Source organism: Conger conger, chromosome 5, assembly GCF_963514075.1.
Source record: "Conger conger chromosome 5, fConCon1.1, whole genome shotgun sequence".
NCBI lineage: Eukaryota > Metazoa > Chordata > Actinopteri > Anguilliformes > Congridae > Conger > Conger conger.
The window spans coordinates 59,027,535-59,037,664 of NC_083764.1; the positions used below are offsets into that span (position 1 = coordinate 59,027,535).

Here is a 10,130-nt window from a genome sequence, read left to right on the forward strand (position 1 = left end):
GTAGCTATAATTAATTATTCCATTAATCACCTGGAAGGAAAGAAAACCAGGGCCAGATTTTGGATTCAGGGGCCAGATTTGAGGACCTCTGATCGACACGGTCTGTAGCTTCACGCTGCGGTTCGCTCGCACTTGCGCTGAGATCGAGCGACAGGATTAAAGCCTCGCTGCAAATCTGAGCCCTCAATCTGCGGTCCGTGTTCCTTTATTTCTGCGACACGGAGGCCTTTTCTTAAAGAGCGCTTCAGACCTGCCCCATCTCACGCGGCGCTCTCTTCCCTCGAGAAAACCTCCAGAGACGGCATCTTCGAGGCCTCGGGGATCTGACGTCCGTCAGCGATGGGGCCGAAATATGGCGAGGCTCTGAGATTACCGCCGAGGCTTGAATGGAGGGGAGCAGGAGGTGGTCTTATCCGCCTTTTGAAGGGATAGAGGATATCGCCTTATCAAAGGCTCAAGGTGGTCTGCAGTACGAGATCACTTTCTGAACTGATGGGTGGAGACACTATGGGGGCACTCAACTGGGAAGAGTATCATCTGAGGGGTTGGGCTCGCGAGGCGGGAAACGGACACCCATTGATGTGCCCCGCTTTTGAAAGGGAGCCTTCAGTCGACAGGTTTCCTTATTGTGTTAGCGCGGACATCTCCATTTCTCGGCCCACAATGGTCCCGTTTGGAGACAATGAACTTCAACATGCCACATCACCAAAGAGTGGTAATTGTGAGAATTAAAATACAGAGATGTGTGCAGCTACCGTAGACGGGCACTGAGGCCCTGTTCAGAGAAAACACAATGGCCGCTTGAGTTTGTCCTAGTGGTGCGGATGGAGTTGACTATATTTTGCTTCCACATAAATAAATGAATCATAAGTTTATGTCCCATGATTGGTGCGGTTACAGCAGGTTTGTTCAGAAAAAGGTACTCGTCTTGCATAAGGTATTTCTACAGTGCGCGCGCACACACACACACACACACACACACACACACACACACACATGCCGCTTCCATACATGGGTGTTACTGAGGCTCTATTCAGTGAGAAATACAATGGCCAGTTCACTTGTTCTAGTTGCAGACGCAGAATTGACTTTATTTTGCTTGTATATATAAACTAATGATGTGTTTATGTCTCATGATTGGTGTTGGTTACAGCAGGTTTGCTTTGGATAAAGGACATAGATGAGGTACTTTCTTGGGTTTCATTGAGGAACAGGAAGGGGGGAATGTCTAATTGAAAAATGCACACAGACACAGAAACACACGCACACTCACTCACTTGGTGCCATAGTCGGGGTACGGGGTAGTACAGGAGAGTAATAACTACATGTCTCAGCAACACTGCAGTTGCACAGTGCCAGAGCAGTTGTTCCAAGTGGCCAGGGTTGTTAATCATCCTCTTTTGTTCTGTGTTTTCTGGAACAAAACTCGAGAGGGCCCGGACTTGCACACAGCCGGGTCTCAGAGAGGCAGAAGTGGACCAGGGCACTCGAGTGAGACAAAGGTCAAAGGTCACGGCTGGCACACAAAACGGGAGAATGCTTTGGATTCCTCCCGACAAAGGGAACGTAGTGTTTCTGTGGGGTTCCGACCTTTTCCCACTACTGACGGCTCGCTCAATGAACCAGCCGTCTCCATTCCACGAATCTGACACCCTCAAAAAACACCGCTCCCTCTTGCTTAACAAAACAGTTTTTTTCTGTCACGAGAAAGGACACTGCACACGGGCAACCTCAGAAATACAGTAATGTATGGGCTCCGACCCTCACAGCCTCAGAGAGACTTCATGATGATCTCCTGGCTCAGTGATTCTCAACTCCAGTCCTAGCTCATATGCACCCATTGCTCAAAAATGTGGAGGTCCCCCAAAAAGATGAGGTGGCCCCCGAGATGCTTTCCTCAGGGCTGGCCCCGGGATGCGTTCCTCAGGGCAGGCCCCTGGCATGCGTTCCTCAGGGCTGGCTGCAAAAGCCCTGCCAGCTATTTGTGTCTGGAGCTGAGTTTACAAGTGGTGTTTTGTGCAGGGGGCCAGGCCCAGCATGTGTCCAGCAGATGTGCATTGACTCCCAGCTGGACACTCCACCTGACACCCTGGCTTTGAGGCCTGGAGCACTGTCTGCCTGGATCTGGACAGACAGCTATACTGGAAAAAAATCAGTCGACATCTTTAGCATTGTAGCCTGAAGGAAACCAGCGTCTGCTATATAATGCTGGTGGAGTCTGGCGTACCGGCGTACCCCTATAAAAAACAGTTAATTGAGCTTTAATAGTTTCTGCTCGAGACTTACTGACCTTTTCATATGCCTTTTAAAAAACAGTGAAATCTCTTAAAAGGTTGTGTTTATAGGAGAGCCACGCTACCATCGCAGTGCTGTAAAATATCTTATCAGTTTTGTTTGGCTGTGTGTTATCTAATTACAGGGTTTTCTAAGCCTTGAATATATATTTATGTGGTGATTCAGGCCAAATGACTTTAGAAATCCATTTAGACAGATCATTACTTTCACTGGGCTGAGCAATTAGTGTGAAGAGCCGGCCCGGTGGTGTTATGGTGACCAACAAAACCAAAACACAGCACTGTGAGGGTGAGCTGCTGCTGTGGTAACCTGCCTTTTACTAGCAAACACCTTTACCCTTGCGCCTTTTCTGTGCTATGTGAAAGCGCAAATGGTGCAACTGCTTCAGCTGTTAAATGCGCAACTGCTGGAATTGTGAAGGAACGCCAGCGTGCTTCATGAGTGTGTTTTATCTTATGTCTGTCCTCCACAGTGAAGAGGTGGAGGTATGGAATTGAGGGCCATGCTTGTATGTCCTTTTCTCGTATTATATGGGCCGTTGGCAGATAGTGTTGTCTGTAGGGAGCGAGGGCAGGAGGCGGTGTCTGTAGGGAGTCAGGGCAGGGAGTGTTGTCTGTAGGGAGTGAGGGCAGGGAGTGGTGTCTGTAGGGAGTCAGGGCAGATAGTGTTGTCTGTAGGGAGTGAGGGCAGGGAGTGGTGTCTGTAGGGAGTCAGGGCAGATAGTGTTGTCTGTAGGGAGTCAGGGCAGATACTGTTGTCTGTAGGGAGTCAGGGCGGGGAGTGGTGTCTGTAGGGACCGAGGGCAGGTGGTGTCTGTAGGGAGTGAGGGAAGGGAGCGGTGTCTGTAGGGACGAGGGCAGGTGGTGTCTGTAGGGAGTGAGGGAAGGTGGTGTCTGTAGGGACCGAGGGCAGGTGGTGTCTGTAGGGAGTGAGGGAAGGGAGCGGTGTCTGTAGGGACCGAGGGCAGGTGGTGTCTGTAGGGAGTGAGGGAAGGGAGCGGTGTCTGTAGGGACCGAGGGCAGGTGGTGTCTGTAGGGACCAAGGGCAGGTGGTGTCTGTAGGGAGCGAGGGCAGGGAGTGGTGTCTGTAGGGAGTCAGGGCAGGGCGCTTTGGGGCTCCGAGTGCTACACGGCTCTCTGTGATCACCGCCCTGTCTCTGGAGGGGTGACTGCTGCCCCTCTTTGTCAGTTGGGATTGGGTTTCCTGCCCCGCTGGCCACCGGAGCGGCCTGCTGAGGGAGCAGGGGGGTCCCCTGGGAGCGGACCCCGCCCACGGAAACACCGCCAACGAATGAGAACAGGCCTCAGCCAGAGCCTTCCAGGGGCGTACTGTCCGCCAGCGTCTCCCGTGAGCGTTAGTGTGACAGCATTTCATTTACAGCTGGCAAAAATGAATTGGTCTGCCGTTGGTATTCATTAGTATCACTATAAACATAAGTAATGATGTGCATCTAATGAAATGTGGTTAATTTTTCCACTTAATGGCCACATTAGTGCTTTATAGCAATGATTCAATTATAGGAGCTGCCTGTGTGCGCCAGGCCTCTCTGTGTGTATATTGTATCTTCAGCCTTGGCTCAGCCTGTGGGCACCCTCATAGGTCTCTGATTGTTCTGGGGATCTTTCTGTGAGTGTCATGTGATCACCTGGACGGGTGGCCATCCATAAAACCGTGTCTACGTTCAAGGGTGGAGTTTGAGCGCCCGTTACCTTCTGGGAAACACAGGCTGGTGATTCGAGCCAAAAACGTGACGTCTCTGGACGCGTTTGCACTCACGAGTTTTGCCCCGTATTTAGGAAAACGGCTACACACATAGTTTTAAGTATTTAATTTCAAATAATCTCAGTTTGTACAGCGCTCCTTTAAAGCTGTGTGGAGTGAAAGCTAAAGCTGTCATCTACTGGCGCCAGGTTGAAGCTGTAGGTGTGGGCATTGAGCGTAGCGGTTCCTAATGGCGCCGGTCCGCTCGCCCCCGGCTCCGAGCTGCTCGCCCGCTTCCCTGGTTTCCCCCGCCATCAATTTCCCCCTCAGCGTGAAAAGCCCTCTTACGGAGCGGAGAATTTATTATCGCAGCAGGACCCCGCGGTCCTCCAATTCAGGTGTAGAATGACTGGTAAATTGCAGTCCCCTTATCCCCAACGCACCCCCCCCCTTTCCCCCCTTCCTTTCCGCACACAGCTTCGCCCACTTGTGTTAGACTTCCCTTAAGCCGTCTTCATTCCAATTTGCTGTAAAGAGGATCAGCCCTGCCGGGGCGTGTGGAGAGTCAGAGGGCTGTTTTTAATGGGCTTTAACACTTCGCAGCCTCACAGGAAGCTTGTTAAGGCTGCAGCGGCTCTCCCCGCAGGGCCCTCGGGGGGGGGTGGGGGGCGGGGGGGGATCGGTTTCGGGGGCCGCCGTGCTCGGACCGCGGCCCCCGCCGCTCGTTAGCGTTCCCGCGCGGAGGACGAGCGGGCGCCGCTTTGGAAGGGCTATCCGTCAGGATCCCGTTCCCCCCTCGGATCCGGTTCCCGCCGGACCGCTGGTTGCCGAGCCAACAGGTTCACCGCGGCCTCGCCAGGTGGCACACGTCGTAAAACGTTTTTTTTGGGGGGGCGGGGGTTTCACCTTGTTAGAAACGTTTTAATAAGCAAGAAAACGTGGCCTGAGAACATCCGGCAAATCGAGGAATGTGAACTAAGGAGTGACCGAAAGAAGGAAACGCCTCGCAGGAATCAAAACAGAAAATATTGACGTGAGCATCAATCAACGTGGGGATAATGGTGCGGTCAGCTGAACCTGGTGTTCTGCAGACTGTGCATATAGACCTGTGAGCGAACTCAATTAGTCTCCCGTTCCTTTATTATTATTGAGTACGTGAGGGTAATGTTATTCTCAATGCTGGATCCTTGACAGGAAGTCGAGTTTTGCCTGTGCTGGAAGAGAGTAGTGAGTTTTTAAACGCTTTATTGTGAATCTGTAGCACCTTGTTCTTGTGGAAAAAAAACAGAATCTGACTTGTTGACTGAAGCGGAACACAGACAGGTGAAAAAAGCTCAGGCAATGTGTTTGTGAATGCAGAGTTGGCACCATCATCTCTGTGGTTCTACCTGTGATTGTAACGTCATTCCTTCTGTAATCTACCTATGAGCCTCTCGTTGTTCATCTGAACATGGCGTTCTGGGGAAAATATGTGTGGGCGGAAATGGGGAGTATGCTGCCATGACTTTATAAATATGACATCATAGTAAATATATGGTAAATATATTAGCAATGTAGTCCTGAAAAAGCCATAATTTGTCCACATGTTTGGCTTTGAAGTATCTTGAAAATATATTTCACTCCAGTGTTTTGCAGTTTAAGCCTTTTCCATAAGGGGGTGGCGGATTGAGGATCAGAAAATGTAGGAGTGAATAAACACAGGACATAACAGATACTCCCCCCGCGGTCCCCGCGATGATGGTAAAACCTGCAGCTCATCCTGCTGGACGGGTGTGTGTGTGTGTGTGTGTGTGTGTGAGTGTGAGTGTGAGTGTGAGAGTGAGAGTGAGAGTGAGAGTGAGAGTGAGAGTGAGAGTGAGAGAGTGAGAGAGTGAGAGTGTGTGTCGCTGGCCTCCGGGAGAGGGGGAGCGACCGCTCCCACGGCTAACGAAACTGTGAGAACAGAATCCGAGTCCAACGAGTTCCCACTCTCCGCAGCGCTGGTGTCAAGTGCCTGACGCTGGTTCCAATCAGGCTGAGAGTGGCAGTCTGCCCTGCGAGGAGGCCTGGGGTCCCCCCCTAGCGCCCCGCTCCGAGGGAGCCGCGTGACCCCCGCAACCCCGAATTAATGCGGCCCGTCCACATGTTCTGGGCCTGGGCCTGACCGCCGCTCTGTGAGTGCGAGACCTCTCACTCCGCCCAGAATGCAGACGCTGCGTTTTTCTTCCATTTCCTGAGCTCTGAAGCTTTTAGTGCTCTTAGGTAATTAGAGAAAGTTAAAAAATAATAATTTATGGGCCAGTTTCACCGACGCAGATTAAGCGCGGTCTTGGACTAACTTGGGTTTTGTTTGCAGAATTTACATTCAAAATTTAGTGTAGGAATAGGCTTAATCCATGTGTGAGAAAAACCAGACCTGTATTTCTCAGCTATAGTTTTTCACTCCATTAAGATGAAGTATATTTAATTTCTCAGGAATTTAGCAGATGTTGTTGTCTGTAGGGAGCGTTGTAGTGACATAAACAGTTTACATTCTTTAAATGGAGTCCCTTTGTGTAGCTGGATATGTGCTGGAGCATTCTCAGGGTTCGGTTACAACGGCAGTGCCCCACCTAGGAATCAAACCTGCAACCTCAGCTTTGCAAGGCTAGTTCCACTCCCCCCAGCTCTCCCCCCTGGCTGCCAGGCTTGGTGCAGGTTTAAAGCTCCTCAGTCCCAGGCCTGTTTAAGGATGGGTTCCTCCAGTCCCCCCCCTCCTCCTCCTCCCCGCACCGCGTCCGTAATCCGCTGGGGGATTAAGGGCTGCCTTATTAGGCGCTAATGTTTGATCAGCCAGCGCGCTGGCACGCACTCAGATCCGCTAATCCAATAACGTTTCTCCGAAACTCTCGCCGAAGAGCATTAAAAGAACAATTACAGCCCTTTTCCCCGCCAGCCGTCGGCATTCCTGCGCAGTTCCCCGCGCCGGCGCGCTTCCTCCGGGGCTGTCCGCTGCTCGGAAACTTTTAAGAACCCGCAGTCCTCCTGCGCCCGCTTTACCCTTTCCGTCCCAGAGCGGAGAGTGCCAGCCAGGCTGCAGCGGGGAGATCTAGCGGCTGGGAGACGTGCCGCCCGGCCCCCCCGCTCAGCGTTTCTGTAATTAGGAGCGAGCGCACGTCATTGTCAAACGCTGCGCGCGATCAAAGCCAACCCTTCATCCTCCCCTGACTTCGTAACCCGAGGGAGGCGTCGCATCTCTGCCTGTGTTTCTGCAGCTCCAGAGATTGTGCATCGGATGTGCTTTGAAGAGGGCCGGGGTGGAGCCGCAGAGTTTGTTCAGCTTCGTACCGTGGCGTTTATTAGACACGTCCCAGTCGTTTGTTTTGTCTGGTTTTGTTTTTATAACGTAATATTGTATCACGAGACAAAATACTATGATGGGTCTTTTCTTTTTTCATTTTGATTTGCATCGTAAAGCACTTTCAAAAGTGAAAAACTTTCATACTGTAAGAGCTGGAGAACGGCTTTTTAATTTTTTCAGTGTTGTGTGACTGAGGACCTGCACTGCTTAAAGGCCCATCCTCACCGAGAACGATAACTGTAAATATGCTGTTTTAAATATCGCTCTAACTCAAGTGGCTGGCGGAGTCCACACCAGAACTATAACAACAACAACTACAGTGACAAACAATATCTTGGGATCACTTTCAGAGGCAATTCTTTCCGGCCGCCTAGCCAATAAAACACTGACGGCACTGGCAAAATTGCAGATGACATAGCCGAGAGGCTGTTTACAGAACGTTATCGTTCATCAGTAAGGATTCTCACATCCTGATCTGATCGTTATAGCTAAGGTTATAGTTATAGTCTGTGGTGTGGATGGGCCTTAACGGTTTCTCTGTGTGTCTGTGCTGTGTAGTTATGCTCTCTCTGTGGGTCGGGGTGCTGTATGTGGCTGTGGCTCTGTTGTGCTGTGCTGTGCTGTGCTGTGCTGCGTAGGTATGCTCTCTGTGGGTCAGGCTGCTGTGTGGCTGTGGCTCTGTGCTGTGTAGTTATGCTCTCTGTGGGTCAGGGTGCTGTGTGTGGCTGTGGCTCTGTGCTGTGTAGTTAAGTTCTCTGTGGGTCAGGGTGCTGTGTGTGGCTGTGGCTGTGGCTCTGTGCTGTGTAGTTAAGTTCTCTGGGTCAGGGTGCTGTGTGTGGCTGTGGCTCTGTGCTGTGTAGTTAAGTTCTCTGTGGGTCACGGTGCTGTGTGTGGCTGTGGCTGTGGCTCTGGCTCTGTGCTGTGTAGTTAAGTTCTCTGTGGGTCAGGGTGCTCCAGGCTGTATGTGACCGTGGGGCTCCGCTGTGTTTACTGTAGAAGGAGCTGTGTGAGTGCAGTGAGCAGTGCTGTCTGGCCTCTGCTCCAGATGGTCCGCATCACCAGCACTAGAGCACGACACTGCTGCCCGGTGGACAGGCACACACGCGCACACACACATACTCACACTCACACTCACACTCACACACACACACTCCCATCACACACACACACATGCATACACGTACTCCCATCACACACACACGCATGCACACACACACTCCCATCACACACACACACATGCACACACACACTCCCATCACACATGCACACACATACTCCCATCACACACACACACATGCACACACACACTCCCATCACACACACACACATGCACACACACACTCCCATCACACACACACACATGCATACACACCTACTCCCATAACACGCATACAGACCTACTCCCATAACACGCATACACACCTACTCCCATAACACACACACACACGCGCATGTACTCTCATCATACACACACACACACACACACACACACACACACATGTGTACTCGCATCACACGCACTCACACTCACCCACGGACACATGCACACACGCGTACTCGCATCACACACACGTGCACGCACAGACACCCACACGTATTCACGAGACACACAGGTCACTTCTCAAACAGATGGATTTCACACACTTTAGCTCAGCTGTTGTAAAGAGTGAAAGAACGGTGCTAAACAGCGGGATGGCTGTATGTGAAAATAATCTGCACCAGGATAACTTCAAAATAGAGTCAAACATGTGGGGCAATAAATGTGCAAACTGGCTCTTAAGCTCTGTTTGATTCAGCTCCAGGGTCTGTCTGTTTGAAAGTTTACAGAGTAAGGCTTATTTTCGTAGGTCAGCGTGTCCTAGTGCCCATCACTCAGTTTGACTGCGCAGAGTCTTTTCGCCTTTTTGTTTGCTGGGGTTTCGTATTTCTCATCCGAGGACATCAGAGCTAAAAACGGACGGTTCCCGCAGGAGCAGACAAACCGTCTCCTCAGGGACGTGTATCAGAATGTTTTTTGTTTTTTTTCTCTAATCAAATGTGAATTTGTCACGTTTATCGCTCGTTTGGCTTCAGTTAAAAGTTGGCTTCGCGGTCGCCGTCGCTACATCTGCCAGCGTTTTTCCCGTTTTTTACTGTTTTTCTGTTTTCCCCGTCGGCGTAATTCATCACTCCCGTTTCGGCGCGTCGAAAAGCGAGGGAGAGAGAAGGCGCCGGGTTCCAGATGTGAAGCGGCTCCCTCCGCGCTGCCACCCGCCCGTTCCTCGCCCGGCCGCCGTCTCCTCTCAGACCCCCGCCCCGCTCCGCTCCGCTCCTCGACCAGGCCCTGGCCGGGGGCCAACCCAGATAAAAGTGATCTGCCGTGTTCAATGGCCGCCGCCTTTATGTCACGTATCAAAGGCACAGCGCCGGGCCCCTATTTGTACAGGTGATCTCCATTAGGGCTCGATAAATTACCTGGCTCGTCGCCACAGGGGGCCTGCTGTCGCTCTGCCTCTGTCCGTCGGTGTTGTGTAGCCTCGTCACAGTGCGGGACAACGAGGGCCTCCTCCTCCTGTGGCCTCTTATTGTACGCACCTGAGGCTCTGCGGAAGATTCCGGAAGCACCTCCACCTCCATTTTCATTTTCACCAGCCGCGCACGGCTAGGACTTAGGGTTGTAATAGGGACTCAATAGTATGACAGCGATCGGTTGAGAAGGTGTAAGGTTGACCGTGCCACGCGACACCGTTGGGACTGAAAGGGTTAAGGCCGCCGGTGGGCCTTTTCGCAGATTCGGCAGGGGGGGACGAGCTCCGGACGGGGTGAACGGCTCCGA

General features: G+C 51.8%; 1 protein-coding gene across 9 annotated transcripts in view; it reads left to right on the plus strand.

Annotated features, from left to right (window-relative positions):
- The window catches only part of st3gal3b (ST3 beta-galactoside alpha-2,3-sialyltransferase 3b), a 60,926-nt gene that overhangs the window by 40,714 nt on the left and 10,082 nt on the right, over positions 1 to 10,130 (plus strand). The gene's annotated exons all lie outside the window — the stretch shown is intronic.